The sequence below is a fragment of the Atractosteus spatula genome, chromosome 11, assembly GCF_055471065.1.
Source record: "Atractosteus spatula isolate fAtrSpa1 chromosome 11, fAtrSpa1.hap1, whole genome shotgun sequence".
Classification (NCBI taxonomy): Eukaryota; Metazoa; Chordata; class Actinopteri; order Semionotiformes; family Lepisosteidae; genus Atractosteus; species Atractosteus spatula.
Window position 1 is genome coordinate 27,820,299 of NC_142716.1, and position 21,471 is coordinate 27,841,769.

The window sequence follows — 21,471 nt, forward strand, 5'->3', positions numbered from 1 at the left end:
TGGAATCAAATTCAATGACCTCCAAACACGTTCACCAATTTTATTTCTAAAAAGATAACTTTCTGCATTATGATAAATGATGAATGCACCCTCGTGTTTATTAAAATATAATTCTAAATGATTTTAAAAAATTGTGTTATTTTATGTAAGAACTATTTCAATCAAACGCACTAGAAAAAGAAAAACAATATTTTAGGAAATGCAAGATGGTTGAAAAGCCTGGAATGCAAGTGTAATCCTCACTTAAGGGGAGCCGGGTTTTAGAACTGGCTATAGTTGCTCACGGACATCGCGTTGGCTTTATGAACTACAACTCCCATAACGCACTGCTCAAGTGTACGTCACAGTCCCTATTCTGCCTGGCTGTGGTGACCTCTAGCGGGGCCCTCTCAGTTCTGGCAGCTTTACCGTTGATCGTGTGCACTCACCGGCGCGCGCAAGAGGAACTCACACACGGCTTCCTTTTTTAAAGTTTATTTTCTACAAAAATAGAAAAAAACATGGGAGGGTTTCCAGAGATATGTACAAGTCAGGTTTACAGCAGGCTGGTAGCGAGAGTCTGACTCCTACCCTCGTACATGTTGTTTTCCCCTGTTTAAGACGTTTACTATAACACCATTTAAACGCGACACAACATAACAACTCAAGTCACTAAGAACTTAACTCACAACACACAGACAGTTTTCATTTCATTTCATTTCAGTCTCTGATAACCCGCAGAGCCCGAATACACTTTTGATACTCTTAAAACAAATATAAACGCGTAAACCTTAAACCGAAACTATGACATCAGTAAACATAAACTTACAGACCTTTTAAAAAAGCCTTATTACTTCAGATCTTACCTAAAAAATTAGAAAGAGCCATGGGAGAGTTTCCAGAGATACGTACAAGTCAGGCGTACAGCAGGCTGGTAGCGAGGGTCTACCAGCCTGCACGAGGCGCTGTTCCCGATTCCCGGGCCCAGCTGCTCATCACCTGGTTGCACAAGCTTTGACTTTTCATTTTCATTACTATATTTTCACGTTGTGTTTTTCATACCACTACCGAAAAAAAAACATATTTTAGAGGAAGATGTCAGCTTGATTAAAAAAATATTACTCCTTAAGCCTAGTTCCTTACTGTGCTAATTCTGCCACCTACTGGACAAGGTAATAAATAAAACAAGGAGAAAATCATAGAATATAACACCCACATTACAGGCCAGCCAAGTAAAGGGTGTAAGATGACCAGGGGAAGGGTCATTCATAACAGGTATTTTCGGAATGACCTACTTAAAATACTAGATATGGACCTCAGTAAAATGGCTGCCAAAAAGAATCAGCTGACCCGTATATGGAAAGGGTCTACCCTGAGAAACAATGAGACACAGCTGAGCCGCATCAGGAACCGAAATCTAAGTGCCCCGGAGGCATTGAACAGGGCGGTAGCAGATCAAGTGAATGCGGTTGGGAGGAGAGAGGAGAGAGGAGAGAGGTTTATGTTAAAGATCGGACTACTGAAAGGAGAAAAGGTTTATGGTTTTTGGATTGCGGATAGTGGATAAGGATACATCGCGGGTTGGCTTTATTACGGACTTTTGGAACTCGGATCGGAACAGGATTAAGAGAGCGGATTACGGACTGGATTTGGAAGATAATTAGAGGAAGAAACGCCACGAAACTCAGGAAAGAAAAGTGTGGTGTGAGTACTTCTCTCATTTACATAAACTTTCCCCCGAAGGCACCACAAGGGATATCTGAAGGACTGAAAAGAAGTGCACTGATTGTCACATTATCTAAGGTTGTCTTTTAAAATGTACTTGTATTCCATTAACAGCATCTTTTGCATTGTCCGAGAAAATGAGAAATTACTGTATGTAATCTGTTCGAACTGGGTTCCTATGAAAAAGACTTGTGAGGAAACCCAGCTGGGACTCAAAACCCTTGGTATCTTGTCAGAAGAAGAGAATGCAATGTGCCCCAAGCAGTATGATTTTCAAAACCCAGATTTAGTACCAGAAACAAATTTGTAGCTATTTTATAAGAACCTTTCATCTTGTTTTAATTGTAATACAGTGTAGTAAAATGCACAATGGTTTGGTTTTGGGAGAGGTAAGAAGGGAAAGCAAATGAAAGAAAAGTCCAGAATAGGCTGTAGGAAAAAATGAGAATAGAATATGACATATTCCAAGGAGAAGTCGAAACAAAATAAGACCTTAAAAAGAAATCAGCCTATCACTGTTTGCTGGGAGAATGAATGAATCCTGTCTAATGCTCAGCTGACACCCTGTTAAAAGCAATAAAAGACAATGTTAGTCCTCCATGGTTAACCTACATTCATGCTGTTGCTTTAAAACAGATAACAACGGAAGAACTGAATGACATGGCGGAGAATATAGTGGCGTGGGTGGTAGTGTCCATTATCGGAGTGCTGCTCCCAGCCATCTCCCTGTACAATGAAAAGAGGAGCCGGAGAAGAGTCTCTTAATCACCTGCTGCAGATCTAATAACCTTGCCTCTGAATTGTGGATGGTGTTCTTGAATGTGTCAACTCTCCCTCGTCAGCAAATAAGCCAATAAGAAAGAATTCCCACCCCAAAGACTGTGCGTCTTAATCAATCTGCAGACTCGGAGACTGACAGTGAGATTTTACAGGTTGTCTCTAAAAGCTTGAACCACTTTCACTGTATGTACTGAGTCAGTGTCAGTCTACGGTCTCCATATTAAATGAGATGTAAAGTCTCAAATTGCACTCAATTAGTACGTTTTCTTTAGTGTTTTAATTAGACTTTTTGGCAGCAGAATGTACTGTAGGTGGTGTTTTTTGCAATGGAATGCACAGCAGCACTGTTTCAGAAGGATATACAGTACAAAAGGTAAAATAATAATAATAATTGCTTACACTTATATAGCGCTTTTTCTGGACACTCCACTCAAAGCGCTTTACAGGTAATGGGGACTCCCCTCCACCACCACCAATGTGCAGCCCCACCTGGACGATGCGACGGCAGCCAAAATGTACTATTGTGGTAAAATAGTTGATAACTGAATGGATATGATTTAAAATTACAGTGGTTTCCAGTAGTAAAATTAGTGGTAAAGGAAAGAATTCTATAAAGGTTATGAAGGTTTTAATCCATCTATTTTCTAACTGCTTTATCCAATACAGGGGAGCCAGAAGCAGGATTCACTCACACCACGGACAATTTTCACAAAAGCCAATTACCTGAAGACAACCCAAGCAAACGCATGTAGAACATACAAACCCCAGGTCTGAGGATGAACTCATGGCCCCTGTGCTCTGAGCCATACACATACCAATAGAAAGTCATATACTACTGTTTGTGCAACAGTACATGAATATAGTTATTAACTTATTTAGATACGCAAATCCATATTATATTCCCTACTAATCAAATTCTAAAAGTATGCTTTTGTTTACTCTGAGAGCGAGCGTATTCGCAGAAAAGGTTAAAATATCACTTTTCTCACAAAGTATATAAACAATATGGTCAGAAGGAGCATGTAAAAACGTTTCCGAAATAACCACATGTAAGACTTTGATGCTTAAAATGATTAGGGAGAAATGGAATACTGGTGTGTATTTTTTCTTTAAACTACCAATACCAGCAATATACACTTTACTTAATGTTTGTTACTAAATTAATAGCGTTTATGACCTATAACCAGATGCGTTATGCTCCTATTCTTTTTATGCTCAACTATGACCCACTTTAATGGCATTAACACTTCTTTGGTCCTCATGTTGAGAGACAGCAGCAACAGACTCGATGCAAATGCTACATCTAGAACCAGCTCTAGACCTTTTGTTAGCTCTCTTGCGCATGAACTAATGATGCAAATACACACAGCTGGCCAAGAAACAACTGAGCAGCCAAATGTCCAAATACTTTTGGTCCCCTAAAATGGGAGGACTATGTATAAAAAGGGCTGTGATTCCTATATGGTTCACCCAATATAGACGTAAATATCCTCGAATTAAAGCTGACATCCTGCACTTTAACCTCATATCCATTGTTTCATTTCAAACCCAATGTGTTGGAGTACAGAGCCAAAACAAGAAAAATTGTGTCACTGTCCAAATACTTACAGACTGCATCATATATAAAATAAATGTACAGTGAGTTATCTAAATTAAGCAAGTAGATAACTGTGTGAATAAAAGATGACTTAGTTCTATTGGTCTAGAATCTGGGCCATCTAAATCAACATCCAGATGGAAGGAAGTGAAATTCACTGTTCAAGGGGTGGTCATGACAATCAATGATTATATTGGCCTTTAGCGCTATTTGCTTGATGTAGTTGTCTGAAAGCTGTAGTTGTACACCAATAATTTTGTTAGCTAGCTTCACAATCCTGCTCAGTTTGGTTTTATTACACCTGTATGAATGAATGTTAAGACGGATTCAAAGAAAGTTCTAAAGAACAAAGTCATTGTTGTAGTACATGCATTAAAAGAGCAGATTTTTCTTAGGAGGAACTATCACTGTTGTTTTTTTTTACATATGGAATCTGTGTTTTCCTCAAAGGTTAGTTTGTAATTAACAACAGTGCCAAGATATTTGTAACTGTTGACAACTTCAATTTCTTGCTCTTCAATAACTGTTGGTTTTGCAGCTGGTGGTTGCTTTCTCTAATCAATGATCATGTCTTTGGTTTTTGACACACTATGCTGAAGGAAGGAGCTGTTACACCAATCAACAAAATAACCCACGACAGGCCAATGATCAGTGTCTGTGTCTTGGAGGAGACTGAAATTGACAAGTCATCAGCAAACCTAATGATGTGCCTGTCCACTAAAGGGCTTCTACAGCTGTCTGTATACAGAAAGTTCAGGATAGGGGACAGCACACAGCCCTGAGGAGACCCCGTGGAAGAACAAAGCTGCCCTGATACAAGACCACTTACCCTCACTCTTTGTGATCTGTTGGTCAAAAAGTCTAAGATCCAGACTACAATATTAAAGTCCAGATTAAAATTTGAGAGTAATCGCTCCACTAACAAGCATGGTTGAATGGTGCTAAAGGCTGATCCGAAATCTACTGTATAAATCAATCTCTGGCATGTGTCTTGGGACCTTTCAGATGTGAATTAATTCATAAGAGATTCAGTAATGTTAGGGTAGCATCTTTGACCAGCAGGTGCTCTAAGTGGTGGGGAACATGCCTTTTTACAATTTACTCAAATCATTTTATAACTAAAAAGGACAATGCCACTGCTCTGAAATCATTTAATCTTGGGGCATTTGTGTTTTGCAAGTGGCATGACTGTTACCTGTTTCCCCAATTCTGGGTAATTTCTGCTTATTCATACACATATTGAAAACATAATGAAATACAGTACAGAACTGCTCAGCACATAACCTCAGTACCTCAAGTTCAAGTTTATTGTCATTATACTCATATACAGGTATATGGTATAACGAAATGCTATTTAGCTAGCTCTCAGACATAAGTAGTACAAAGAAAAAACAACAACAACAACAACAACAATACAATTGTATAACAAAAGAAAGACAGAGACAACAGGCAGTGTGCAAAAAAACAACAACAGGCAATGTGCAAAACAGCAAAAAGGTAACCGGTTATGTGCAAAAACATGCATCAACAGAATGAAATAAAGGGATAGAAATTATGGGGAGTGAGCTTTTGAGATGTATGGTAGAGATAGATTTTCAATGTGTGTTTGGGGTTTTTGGTAAGAAAGAAAGAAGGCACTGTGAGGTTCAGATCATGGGTGAGAGGTGAGGTGAGAGTGAGAGAGGCTGGGAGTTTAATAGTTTGATAGTGCGGGAGTAAAAACTGTCTCTGGCTGGTAGTCCGGGCCCGAATGCTCCAGTACCGTTTTCCAGATGGTAGCAGATCATAAAGTCTGTAGCTGGGGTGTGTGGGGTCTTTGATGATGCTTAGAGCTTTCCTCAAGCACGGTCTCTCATAAATGTCCTGTATAGATGGGAGGGCAGCCCCAGTGATGGACTGGGCAGTTCTCACCACCCGCTGTAGGGCTTTGCGGTCAGCAGCACTGCAGTTGCCATACCACACTGTGATGCAGCCTGTCAGTGTGCTTTCTGTAGTGCATCTGTAAAAGTTAGTGAGGATCTGGGGACATATCTTAGCTTTCTTCAACCGTCTTAGGAAGTACAGGCGCTGTTGCGCTTTCTTGATCAGGCAGGTGGCATTGAGAGACCATGTGAGGTCCTCGGTGATATGGACGCCAAGGAATTTCAAGTTACTGACCCTTTCCACTTCAGTCCCGTTGATGTGGATAGGGGCATGTCCGGTTTGCAGTTTCCTGAAATCAACGATCAGCTCCTTGGTTTTGCTGACGTTGAGGGTGAGGTTGTTGTCATCACACCACGTTGTAAGGAGATTGACCTCCTCCCTGTAGGCCCTCTCATCATTGTCTGTGATCAGACCTACAACTGTGGCGTCATCGGCAAACTTGATGATGGAGTTGGTGTTGTGTTTGGCCTTACAGTCGTGGGTGTAGAGGGAGTAGAGCAATGGACTAAGCACACACCCCTGGGGGACCCCAGTGTTCAGAGTTAGTGTGCCGGAGGTGTGGTTTCCAAGCCTGACAGCCTGAGGTCTGCCTGTCAGAAAGTCCCGAATCCAGTTGGAGAGGGTGGTGTTGAGACCCAGTGCACTGAGTTTCTTGACTAGTTTCTCTGGGATGATAGTGTAAAAAGCTGAACTGAAGTCGATGAATAGTAGTCTTGTGTATGAGTTCTTCTTGTCCAGATGGGATAGGGCACCTGCTCACTGAGGTTATGAGGTCTGAGACTTTTCCTGACTTTTCTTGAAAATGTCTCGTTGAGTATCACCTTGAGTTACATTGAGTATCAAATTCAACCTTGGTGTTGGCAGCGAGCTTCTCTTTAATACTAAAGCAATGTTTGTCAAATGTATGTTAAAAATGCAAGAGGCAGAACAGACAAATCTTAACAGCATAGAACTTAAAAGTCACCACTACATTTGTTTCACATTATATGCATTAAAAGATGCTACCATGGGACATGTAAAAGTCAAACTGAAGAGACAATGGCAATAAAGCTCTAGCAAGTAAACATACAGTATAGTAATTACCTTCTGGAGAAGGATCAAGTCACCCTTGATAAGAGTATCTCCTAAGCTTCAAATTACAGTATTCTGGAGAAGTTATAATACAGAGAACTTCATAACAATATCAGCTCTAATATCCATATGGCTGTCACTTAATCTTTTCTTGCTCTGCATTAATTAATTACTATTACTGCAATTATTACTTGATAAATAATGTCTTTGTTAGTGCTTTTCATCCAAGAGATCCCAAAATGGTTTACATACAGAAAGGGCTGCTCTTCATCTGCCACCTAGGTCCCCCCTAGGTTTTAAAATAAAATAAAGGTTTTATTTACTTATAGGAATGTTACTTAGAAACGTGGACGTTTCTTTTTCCACGGTGGGTCTAATGTGAGACATATTTGGTTTAACATGTTCAGTGTTCAGTGTGTGGTAGTTTGTTTGGTGCGAGTGAAGTCTTATTTAATCTCTGACCCAGGGAAAAGTGTGGTGTGGACGGCTGAGGACAGAATGCAGGCTCGCGCTGTGTCCGTTATTTTGATTCTTTGTCTTCTTCTTGCTTGATCGGCTAGTTTACTTTTTTTGTTTTACCAATAAAGTTTGATAATCGGCCAGTAAAAGCTCTGTTGTCCTTCACCTGAATGCCCGAAACATTTTACCGAACCCAGGATTTTACATATTTGGTGGCAGCGGCGGGTTTATTTTATTTTTGTGTGTGTGGTCTTCACGGACAAAAACGTCAGCACCGTGCCTTGCCGTTTGGACATTTCTTTTGGATGATTCGCTGTTCGCAAAAGGACTACACGTGAGTTTACTACGCTGCTTTGGCATTTCTTGGATTCAGTAGGATGAGCATCATTATCTGACTGATTATTTTAATGACTTTAGGATATATGTTTTTATCAATATTACCTTGAAACGAAACGTACTGCAATTCGTTACTTGTTCGTCTCAAGTAAAATCTTCAAGTTAAGAACTTTTAACTTTAATACTGCCATCTCCGATCACATTTTGGATATTTTTTTTTGGCTTTGTGTTATTCTGTACTTTGCATACGGATTTGTTGGGTTTTTTTTTTCGTCCGGCCAAAATCACTATAATATTTCTGAAGATTATTGGAGTGAATCCGTTAGGTGAAAGTCACAGTTTTGAAACTGAGGATGTCTACAGACATGTCTGACGATGACACATTCACTGCTGTGGTGCACTTCAAAGCCGTTTTGCCGGCGGGTTTCACTGGTGAAGGAACCGAAAGTTTTTCACAGTGGGTTAGACGTTTTCAAGTGTGCTGTGAGACTTCAGGTATGGATAAAACACAAATAGCTCAAATTCTTCCATCGAGATTGGCGGGTGCTGCATTTAGTTATTGGGACAGTCTCCCAGATACAGTGAAATGTGATTATGATAACACTTGCAAGCACATGCAATCCGTTTTCGGACAAAAACAGGAACTCAGGACATTTCAAACATATCTGAATGCACGGCCGCGTCAGCCTAATGAACCTTTGGAGGTGTATGCAGCAGAGTTGTGTCGCCTTGTACTGCAAGCTTTCTCAGATTATGGGCAAACTGCCATTACAGGAGAAATCCTGAGGCGTTTCATTGCTGGACTTGACCTTGAGTTACAAGCAAAATTGTACGAGTTTGGCGTTACCACTCTTGATGAAGCTCTTAAGGTAGCTGGCCAGTGTGAGAGAGCGTGTTCCACATTCCATGGCATCTTCCCAGCAGCAGTGTCAATGACTACTCCACCGCCTGCTCTCTCCACCCCAGTCCATAGCTTGACTAATACCAGTGCTGACAAGCTAGCAGCCCAGCTAGACAAACTTACACTTCAAGTGGACAGATTGCAGTCAGCTGTAACATCACTGACTCGCACCCAGGCATGTACCCATTCTCATTTCCCGGAGGTCCAGTCTTCATCTGCTGCACGTAGGAGACCACAGTCCCCAGACCACAGCAGAGGCAGATCTCCTTCACACAGCTGCATCAGTCAAAGCCGACCTTTTCGCAAGCCCCAGTCCTGGTGCCAGGTCATACCAACAACACCACGGTTATCATGAGCCTTTACACTGGGACCGGCAGGTGTCAGGCCATCATCAGACACATGAAGCTTGGGACACGTTGCTGAGATCCATTTAGTTTGCCTACAATACAAGTGTACATGCTAGCACTGGGTATACACCATTCTATCTGGTGCATGGTCGTGAGGCTCGGTTGCCAGTTCATCTGTTATTTTTGCCTAAGGCTGAACTATCATCTGCATCTCCAGGAACACCAGCTGAATATGCTGCATTTGTTTGTCGTAAACTCCAGCATGCTTATCAGTCCAGCCAGGAACATTGTGAAGCTGCACATCTACAACAAAAGACCCAGTATGACAAAAAAGTAAAGTACTCACCTTACCACAAGGGAGACTTAGTTTGGTTGAACGATCCAGCTCATTTACGGTGTAAACTGGCGCCACGTTGGAAAGGGCCATACTGTATCATACAGTTAATACGTCCTGCTGATGGAGATGGGGTGCTGTATGTCATTAGACAGAAAGACTCCCCTGATGGACCTACCCAAGTTGTTCATCACAACCGTCTGAAAGCTTATTTGACACCTGGTTTTCCACAGACAGAATGTCTCCCTCCAACTGCACCTGTCGAGCTTCAGCAGACTCAAAGGGTGCCACCCCAGGACAACCCAGATGTACAGGTACCTAGTGCTACCCCTGAGTTGCCTTCCATCATTTTCTCTGGTGTGAAGCAGTGCCACCATCCTGCCAGACATACAATTAATGAACAGTCAACTGCACAACGCGTCCAACACCTGAGGCTGAAGACTCAGCTGTTGAAAAGTAGAGCTTTGAGAGCTCTTTAACCTAAGATACAATAATGGCATTGGACACTTCATGATTTTTGGACATTACTGCTTTGTATAATGCAATAAGGGAGCCATTTTCTTGCAGCAAGTCATTGTACACTTTTTCAATCATTTGGTCTGCATCCGAAGGCTGAAGAAAGATGCATCTGTCATGCTCAGCTGTGCCTATATTAATTCCTGGAACAGCTGATAACTGCATGATCACAGATTCAGTAATATAACCATTTCACTTAAGGTTTGCAGAGGTCTCTTCAGATCTTCAGTACTGGACTCAGGGCTGGAACAGTTTAGCTGAATTTTCTTTAGCAGATTATCTGTGACTCCATGTACTATTTCAGAAGAAACAAGAGAAACTTCAGAAGACTGAGCACTGGGTATTGCCTCTTTGTTGTGCTCACTAGTGATTCTAATATCACTCATCAGCTCATCAACCTTCACATCATGCGAAGAGGACTCCAGAGGTTGTGTTTTCATACAGTCTGGCCTCAAGGAGCTCTTCTTAGTCTTCTTTACTGTCTTCTCTGAAGCCTTACACTGCTGTACTCCTTCTAGATCCTGGACTCTTTGAACCAGATAATCTCCAGGCTTGTCTGGGGTCTCAGAAGCTAAGCAATCTTTTTTCTTATTAGAACAAGGTATCACACCAACAGCTTCTCCTAGGGAACGTGATGAGCAGGGCTTATCCATAGTATCTTCTGGCTGGAAACTGTTTTCAAAACCACTTCGGACTGTTGGAGAAAAGCCTTTTGGAGACTTTGTCATAGAAGACTGCAGTTTTTTACTTCTGACTGTTCGACCAATAACAGGTGAAGGTTCTAACTGGTCCGTTTTGGTGCACATGAGCTGCTCAGTGCTCCAGGTTTCCATATCAATGGCAACTTGAGGAGTACTGGACTCGGGGCTGGAACAGTTTAGCTGAATTTCCTTTAGCAGATTATCTGTGACTCCATGTACTATTTCAGAAGAAACAAGAGAAACTTCAGAAGACTGAGCACTGGGTGTTGCCTCTTTGTTGTGCTCACTAGTTATTTTAATATCACCCATCACCTCATCAACGATCTCACTTGCTTCTCTACTAATACTGGTTTCTGGTGAAAGGGATGAACATCGGGAAGCTGAATGTGTCAGCTTGGAAATGTTGGTCACCATAGAACTGATTATGGTTTTGACCACTGTCTCATTTCTGGAGGCTACAGCTTTCTGTAGAACCTGTTGGGATCCAGTTTGACACAGCAATTCATTGTGAACAGAGCTGGCAACCTGCTGAATCTTGTGTGGTTCATGAAACACATCATTATCCTGTTTCACAACTGTTATCTCCTGGTTTTCTGACAAGTCCTGCAACACACTGTCAAAGAGGTCCACAGCTAGCTGACTCAGCAAAGACACAGACATCTTCCCTGGGATTTCTGTAGAAGTTTCCTCTTTTATCAAAGTAGGGTATATCTGCAATAGCAGCTGTGTTATGATGTTTTCCACAGTCTCAGTACACACTAAAGTCATATTAAGTGATTCTGTTGATTTAGCCATAGAAATTTCCTGGAGCCCAACTGAGGAAACCAGTTCAATATTCAACAGTTCTACAGGGACACTGAGTGGTTTGATTTCAGAACTGTTTTCAAGGTGGGAGTCTCTTTTCAGTTCTTCAGAAGAACTCTTCTCAATTTCTGATGTCATCCTGGCTGCTGGTATATTACCTATGGTAACAAAGAGCTTTTCATTTAATGATAGTAAAACAAAATATCAGAAAGTATGTACAATTGAAACAAAAACTAAATTATATTGAGAAGTAATGAATGACAGGCATCACAAAATATTTGAGTATAAAGCTTCATGTTCCTGTAAAACTATTACATCTTGGAGCTCAGGTAACTACATACAAAGAAGCAGCCATATTCACAGATATTGTATATATGGCTACTGAATATATGGCTATATTCACTCATTCTCTCATTCATAGTCATGGCCTACACTATCTTGGTCTAAATACATCAAAAACATTTAAAAGATACAACAGATAGAAAATAAAGGTACTGTATATTTATTACAGTAACTACATTTTTTAAATTGTACTTCATAACAACTAAAAGGTTAATACACTATTAAATGATTTGATTTGATTTCCTTCTTACCTTGATTTTCACTGTCGTCAGGCTCCATTGATAAATCACATGCAGCAGACAAAACATCCATGACAGACTTTACAAGCAAGCTGGAAAGCTGATTAATTGCATCATGGTACATCTGTGAACTGGGCACTGATGGTTCAGTACTTTTCTGTGGTCTGTGATCCTTGGTAGTCAGAGACACTTTCTCTGAAATCCTTTGGGAAGACTTAAATTCCGTATTTGTATCACAATCTTGAAAAAGTGAAACATCTTTCTCATTTTCGTCAAAAGTTGGAGAATCAGGAAAACTGAGGCACTGCTTCAACAGCTTTTTCACTGATTTCTCAGTACATGAATACAACAACTGCATAGAGAGCTCTGAGGACTTTGGATGGGATAAATCCTGAACTACTAGAGGGCTCTTTAAAGTTGGATCTGAATTAGATTTGTGAGCTGTGCCCAATTGTACTGCAATTCCTGATTTCAAAATTAAATGGAAAACATTTTAAAAAATTGGAAATGCTTTATTCTCAGTGACGAGACCAGCAGCACACTCTGATTTCTTTTGGCTTGCTCTAGACTTGCTTTTTGTATCTGAGGCCTCCGTTACATCAAGTTCACCCATAATAATGTCAACAATACCCATGGCAACAATTTCAATGTCAGACACTGCAGACTCTGCACATGCTATGTGTTCTGCTGAGAAGTCAATCTTTGGTGAAATGAGAGGGCTTCGCTGGTCTCCTTCCTCAACATTGTCAAGTGTTGTTTTCTCTAAACCTCTCTTTTGTTCTGCGGCATTTAAGCTGTTTTGATCTGTAAATGAATATTCTATCACATTGCTTCTGCAAGGAAGTTCCATGAACTCTTGTTCACCCAGTCCCATGTCATTTGAAGTAGAGGTTTTCTTCCAAACCCAGGACCGGGGAACTCGATTGCTTTTACATGTCAATTCATTTTCTTGTTCTGCTGTAGGAGTAGGTTGATCCTGAAGTTTTGATGAAGCATCAGCCAGGGCTCTATAGGGAGTGTCCTGACTCATGACTTCTGTGTCATCTGTATAAGAATCAATCACCATCCCAGGCACATTTATGGGTGGGAAACGTTGAACAGAATATTCTCTGCGGTTACTTTTAGTGTACTTTTTAGTGTACTCGTCTTGGTGGCCATGGACTATTTTATGAAGTGGCCGGAGGCCTACGCCCACCCGGACCAGAGTGCCCCCACGGTGGCCGATGCACTACTGGAGGGGATGTTTGCCAGGCTGGGGGTGCCGGAGGAGTTACACAGTGACCAGGGGTGTAACTTCGAGTCCCAGGTCTTTGCCAAAGTGTGCCAGCGCCTGGGGATCACTAAGACACGGACCACCCCGCTGCATCCCCAGAGCGACGGGTTGGTGGAGCGGTTTAATCGGACGCTCGCCACCCAGCTGGCCACCCTGGTGTCCCAGAACCAACGGGACTGGGACCGCCACCTCCCCCTTGCGGTCTGGGCGTATCGGACCGCGGTCCAGGAATACACCGGGTGCACCCCGGCCTCGCTCATGCTGGGCCGGGAAATGCAAACCTCAGTGGACCTGGTCTTTGGCCCGCCGCCAGGAGACGGGTCGGCACCGCGGGCTGGACTGGACTACGAGTGGGGCCTGCGGCAGCGGATGCAGCAGGTGCACAGCTTTGCACAGACCCACCTGACTCAGATGGGGTCCGGCAGAAGCGGCACTACGACCTGCGCTGCAGGGGGCCTGCCTTCCAGCCCGAGGACTCAGCCCTAAGCTGGCGCCGTCGTGGGAGGGGCCCGCTGAGGTACTCGGGGTGGTGGGCGAGGTCTGCTACCGTGTCCGGTTGCGAAGAGTGGTGGTCCTGCACTGAGACCGCCTGGCCCCCTACCGGGCCCGGGAGGAGGAGCCGTGTGGGGAGGCTCCAGACTTATAAGTGTATAGCGTGTTGTTAACTAATTACCACCCTAAAGATGTGTACGTGTTCCGTCAGTCTCCTCATGTGCATGTATATCCTGTGTTTGGTTTTGTGGTTGTTAATGAATAAAGCTATCGCTTGGTTTGTTAATCGCGTCTCCACTGGTCCTTTGTTCTGAAAAGAACCTGTAAACGCTACAGTATATTGTATATACAGTAGGTTTTATAGTCTTATAAAACACTTTTTTTCGAAGCATTTTATAATGCTAATCTTGCACTCTGCTGTCTCCTCGTTCCTTTCAGTTGGGCTTCACTGGTGAAATAAGGATGAAAACATCCTCTCTCTGCCCAGTCTTGCTTTTTGGCGGTTGATGTGTCTGTATGTGTCTTTTCTAGATATGTCTAAAACGGCACCTAATATGCAGGATGAAGCTGTTAAATTGGTAAACTGGTATCTGTAGCTGGGTAACTGCAGAAAGGGATTAAAAACGCACAGACAAACTTTTTAAAAACAAATCTGGGTGCGACGGTAGGATGACGTCACAACGGAACGGCCATTTCACGAGGTTCCTAATTCCTCAGCCTCGAGATGTGTTCTGGCTGTTTTCGGTTTGGCTGAAGGTATTTGTACCGTAGCAATGCCGTGCTTTAAATTTCATACTTGGTTATTTAAGATCCCTGTTTATAAGAATAGGTGTGTTAACCCCTCTGTATTCTGGCTAGATTTCACTCTGGAATTCTTAATCTGGCCTTCCTAAAGTTTTTCCTTAAAACAATTGGTGAAGAAATTTCTCCCTTTTCAACCACTTTTCATCTGTAGCTCCGAGGAACTGCTGGTATAGTGGTGGACAATGCGTGACTTTGGGATCCTTTGGGATGGAAAAGAAGTGTAGAAATGCAATTTTAATTATGGTCAATTATGGTATTGCAGCCATTTATAGTTATACAGGTCTTGTCCTCAATATTCTCAGTCACAGCAGCATGACACATGGAATATTATCCATCCATTGTCTAATCACTTGATCCAATTCAATGCTGTGGAGAAGGGCTCTTCAATTACCAGAGGTCAGTTTCTTCATTTCTGTTGCAGTGTGAGAGCAAAGAAAATTACAGTCATCAACAATTATACTGCTTATCTGTTTAGTTGCAAGAAGATTATCCTTTCTTTTGGACAGAATATGCATTCGGATTTGTGACCAAGATTACATAATACAAATGCCAAAGCTTGGAACGTCTGAAAAAGACTCAGTGGATGACAGAGGGATCAAATTTGCTGACAAAATGTGTGTTCACTGATTGATCTGCAGAGCCACACGGTCAGGCTGGGTGCAATAAGATGTGGATACAGTCCTTCAAATTCAAATCCCTAGTAAAAAAAGAGAATACAATCCATTTTATCCAGCAGCCATATCACTCTGCAACTCACAACTGGCAACCCACTGAAGCTCAGCAGGTGTGAGCCTGGTCAGTACCTGGTTGTGAGACCTCCTGGCAAAAACTAAGGTTGCTGCTGGAAGAGTGTTAGTGGGGCCAGCAGGGGGCGCTCACCCTGCGGTCCATGTGGGCCCTAATGCCCCAGTATAGTGACGGGGACACTTTACTGTAAACAGGCGCCGTCCTTCGGATGAGACATAAAACCGAGGTCCTGACTCTCTGTGGTCATTAAAAATCCCAGGGCGTTTCTTGAAAAGAGTAGGGGTGTAGGATTTCCCATTGGCCCTTACCAGTCATGGCCTCCTAGTAATCCCCATCTATGAATTGGCTTCATTACTCTGCTCTCCTCCCCACTGATAGCTGATGTGTGGTGAGTGTTCTGGTGCACTATGGCTGCCGTCGCATCATCCAGGTGGATGCTGCACATTGGTGGTGGTGGAGGGGAGTCCCCATTACCTGTAAAGCGCTTTGAATGGAGTGTCCAGAAAAGCGCTATATAAGTGTAAGCAATTATTATTATTATTATTATTTTAATACCCTGAATGTATGAAATGAGCACATGCTTGTTTTTAGCCTAGTCTTGCTGACAATCACATTGCTGGTCTGATCACCTGCAGGATACGAGAACTCTGTTTCTATAATATTTTGTCTTTGAAGAACTGGCATCTGATTCATTTCCAGTAGTCTCTGTCATTACTTGACTGTCTGTTGGGAACTGTTAGTCCTGCTTGTGTTTATTCTGCAGTCTGGTGAACAACAGGTCGTGAAATTAAGATCTATTTGATTAATTGTCTTTTATCCACCCTTTATCAGAAGGCTACTTATTCCTGTTTAAGGGTTTGCTGACCAGGAGTCTATCCCAGAATCCCAGAGGTGTAACTCGGCATTAGTAGTATACTTGTCCCCTTGTAGGGTACATACACAAACACACAGGGCGATGTAGACATTCCAGTGAACCGAACAAGCATGTGTTGAAGATGGAAGATGGAGGGAATCACCCAAAGGAAGATTATGTGAAAGCTGGAATCAAATTAAATGACCCCCAAACACGTTCACCAATTTTGTTTCTAAAAAGATAACTTTCTACATTATGCTAAATGATGAATGCACCTTCGTGTTTATTAAAATATTATTCTAAATGATTTTTAAAAATGCTGTTATTTTTATGTAAGAACTGTTTCAATCAAATGCACAAGAAAAAATCAATATTTTAGGAAATGTTGGAAAAGGAAAAGATGATTGAAAAGTATGGAAGCCCGTTTCCGCCAGGGAGTAAAAAAAAAACGCGCTATGGTATCTCAGAATTCCGATTTATTATCTCAGAATTCCGACTTAGTAACTCAGAATTCCGACTAAGTATCTCAGAATTCCGACTTTATATCTCACATTTGCGACTTCGAAATAGCCCATATTTCATTGTCTGTCCTTTTGTTATTGTAACGGATTCGGGTTCTAGGGCTTGTGCCCTCGCCGCTCCCACCCTAGTTTGTGCCTCACTGCATTGGCTCGAACCCAGGTCCTGCCAACTGAGGTACTTTCTGAGTTGCTAAGTCGCAATTCTGAGTTGCTAAGTCGGAATTCTGAAATACCATAGCGCGATTTTTTTACTCCCTGGCGGCAACGGGCTTCCATAGAAAAGCCTGGAATGCAAGTGTAATCCTCACTTAAGGGGAGCCGGGATTTAGAACTGGCTATAGTTGCTCACGGACATAGCGTTGGCTTTATGAACTACAACTCCCATAACGCACTGCTCAAGTTTACGTCACAGTCCCTATTCTGCCTGGCTGTGGTGACCTCTAGCGGGGCCCTCTCAGTTCTGGCAGCTTTACCGTTGATCGTGTGCACTCACCGGCGCGCGCAAGAGGAACTCACACACGGTTTCCTTTTTTAAAGTTTATTTTCTACAAAAATAGAAAAAAAACATGGGAGGGTTTCCAGAGATATGTACAAGTCAGGTTTACAGCAGGCTGGTAGCGAGAGTCTGACTCCTACCCTCGTACATGTTGTTTTCCCCTGTTGAAGACGTTTACTAAAACACCATTTAAACGCGACACAACATAACAACTCAACTAAGAACTTAACTCACAACACACAGACAGTTTTCATCTAGCGACTTAACACAGTTAGTTAACGAAGTTCAATTTCGTCTCTGATAACCCGCAGAGCCCGAATACACTTTTGATACTCTTAAAACAAATATAAACGCGTAAACCTTAAACTGAAACTATGACATCAGTAAACATAAATTTACAGACCTTTTAAAAAAGCCTCATTACTTCAGATCTTACCTAAAAAATTAGAAAGAGCCATGGGAGAGTTTCCAGAGATACGTACAAGTCAGGCGTACAGCAGGCTGGTAGCGAGGGTCTACCAGCCTGCACGAGGCGCTGTTCCCGATTCCCGGGCCCAGCTGCTCATCACCTGGTTGCACAAGCTTTGTCTTTTCATTTTCATTACTATATTTTCAGGTTGTGTTTTTCATACCACTACCGAAAAAAAAACATATTTTAGAGGAAGATGTCAGCTTGATTAAAAAAATATTGCTCCTTAAGCCTAGTTCCTTACTGTGCTAATTCTGCCACCTACTGGACAAGGTAATAAATAAAACAAGGAGAAAATCATAGAATATAACACCCACATTACAGGCCAGCGAAGTAAAGGGTGTAAGATGACCAGGGGAAGGGTCATTCATAACAGGTATTTTCGGAATTACCTACTTAAAATACTAGATATGGACCTAAGCAAAATGGCTGCCAAAAAGAATCAGCTGACCGGTATATGGAAAGGGTCTACCCTGAGAAACAATGAGACACAGCTGAGCCGCATCAGGAACAGAAATATAAGTGCTCCGGAGGCAGTGAACAGGGCGGAAGCTGATAAGGTGTATGCAGTTTGGAGGATGAGAGAGGAAAGAGGTTGATGTTAAAGATCGGACTAAGGAGTAACGGACTACTGAAAGGACAAAAGGTTTATGGTTTTTGGATTGCGGATAGTGGATAAGGATACATCGCGGATTGGCTTTATTACAGACTTTTGGAACTCGGAATCGGAACAGGATTAAGAGAGCGGATTACGGACTGGATTTGGAAGATAATTGGAGGAAGAAACGCCACGAAACTCAGGAAAGAAAAGTGTGGTGTGAGTACTTCTCTCATTTACATAAACTTTCCCCCGGAGGCACCACAAGGGATATCTGAAGGACTGAAAAGAAGTGCACTGATTGTCACATTACCTAAGGTTGTCTTTTAAAATGTACTTGTATTCCATTAACAGCATCTATTGCATTGCCTGAGAAAACCAGAAATTACTGTTTGTAATTTGTTCGAATTGGGTTCCTATGAAAAAGACTTGTGAAGAAACCCAGCTGGGACTCAAAACCCTTGGTATCTTGTCAGAAGAAGAGAATGCAATGTGCCCCAAGCAGTATGATTTTCAAAACACAGATTTAGTACCAGAAACAAATAATTTGTAGCTATTTTATAAGAACCTTTCATCTTGTGTTTTAATTGTAATACAGTGTAGTAAAATGCACAATGGTTTGGTTTTGGGAGAGAGAAGGAATAGGAGGGAGAGAGGTAAGAAGGGAAAGGAAATGAAAGAAAAGTCCAGAATAGGCTGTAGGCTGTAGAAAAAATGTGAATAGAATATGATATATTCCAAGGAGAAGTCGAAACAAAATAAGACGTTAAAAAGAAATCAGCCTATCACTGTTTGCTGGGAGAATGGATGAATCCTGTCTAATGCTCAGCTGACACCCTGTTAAAAGCAATAAAAGACAATGTTAGTCCTCCGTGGTTAACCTACATTTATGCTGTTGCTTTAAAACAGATAACAACGGAAGAACTGAATGACATGGCGGAGAATATAGTGGCGTGGGTGGCAGTGTCCATTATCAGAGTGCTGCTCCCAGCCATCTCCCTGTACAATGAAAAGAGGAGCCGGAGAAGAGTCTCTTAATCACCTGCTGCAGATCTAATAACCTTGCCTCTGAATTGTGGATGGTGTTCTTGAATGTGTCAACTCTCCCTCGTCAGCAAATAAGCCAATAAGAAAGAATTCCAACCCCAAAGACTGTGCGTCTTAATCAATCTGCAGACTCAGAGACTGACAGTGAGATTTTACAGGTTGTCTCTAAAAGCTTGAACCACTTTCACTGTATGTACTGAGTCAGTGTCAGTCTACAGTCTCCATATTAAATGAGATGTAAAATCTCAAATTGCACTTAATGAGTATGCTTTCTTTAGTGTTTTAATGAGACTTTCTGGTAGCAGAATATATGTAGCGTTTTTTTGTAACGGAATGCACAGCAGCACTGTTTCAGAAGGATATACAAAAGGTAAAATGTACTGTAATATTGTGGTAAAATAGTTGATAGCTGAATGGATATGATTTAAAATTACAGTGGTTTCCAATAGTAAAATAATGTTAAAAGGAAAGAATTCTATAAAGGTTATGAAGGTTTTAATCCATCCATTTTCTAATCCATTTCCAAAGGCATGATATACCCTGAACCGGACACCTGTCCATCACAGCGCACACTCACACCAGGGACAATTTTCGCAAAAGCCAATTACCTGAAGACAACCCAAGCAAACACATGTAGAACATACAAACCCCAGGTCTGAGGATGAACTCATGGCCCCAGTGCTCTGAGACAGCACCACTGCTTTTTTATGCTACTATATTCCAGTTAAATACCAGTCCTTACTGTTGCTTATTTTAGCCTGGAAGAGATACATTATCATCATTTGATACTGGCAAATATTCTTGTAGCACAAGGAAAGCGGTACAAACATTATATTTCCACTAGGGGGAACAGTAGGTTTTTGGACTAAACTGTCCTGCTTTGGCAACACTGTATATTTATGGTATATAAATTAGTTATTTCTGGATAATCACTTCAGGAACTCACTTTATCCCCTGAACAGTAGTCACTGTAAATATAATTTGTCTTTTATTTCCCAAAACAATTCAATATTTCCCACTGTACTGCATATAGTATTTAGCCTCTAGAATTTAATTTGCTCAATGGTAGTCTTGAAGCATGTAGTTAGTACTGTATAGGTACTATCATTTAACAGCATTCATGAGATACATTCAAACAGAATATTAATTCCATATATTCAATTGACTCTTTCAAAGAGAACAACCCTTTCCCTGTGAAATAAGGCTTTTCTCTGTCACTTCTCAGGTGGCTCTGATCAGCTGCCGTTAAATTGTGGCTGTGGGCATCTGTTTCAATGGAGTTTCAACTCCCTCTTTAAGTGTGATATTAGAAATACATCTTTTTTTGCTCAAAAACTGCTTTTTACATATTAAAGATACGGCTATAAATTAATATGACGTTTTGGCTGTGAAGCCTTCTTAAGGTGTGTGGAGACACACCTGAAGAAGGCTTCACAGCCGAAACGTTGTGTTTTCTCTCTTCTCTTTTCAGCATGGAATAAACCCATTGTTCCTTTACAGACTACGCATGCTGACGCAGCTACCCACCTGCACTACTATAAACGAATATAGCATACAATGGCATCTAATTATAACAACTTATACTTGGGATTTTTTAAAGAATCTTTTGTTTTTAATCCACAGCATAATATTACATTATGAAAGACAGTTTTGTGCAGAAAAAAAGCACCTTTACATTTTCCTTTATTTATTTAAAAACTAAGAGCTTTTTTTTAAGTGGTAAGAATGGTAAATTGTGCCATGTGAAGTTCATTTTTCAGTTTCCACTGTCTACATTCCCGGGCACGGCTTATATGTGGGTTAATATTTACCTATCGCATTAGCAAAGGTTAAAATAACACAATTGAAACAGGATGAGGAAATGTGCACACACTCCTCTGACATACTCATGAGAGAGAGTCTTTCCCCGCTTGACATGCTTTGAGCTTATAAAAGAGAGATCACCCACTGGAGAAGAACACGACTGTGAGTGACATCACTGTGAGGTCATAGGCATTGAGCAGGTCAGAAAATCAAGACTGCAAGGGGAGACTCAATCCTACCCAACATTAGAGACATGCCTGCTTTTGCAAGTGCCAGCTTGATAATGGTTTAAGTTCCTCAGATATTTTTTAACT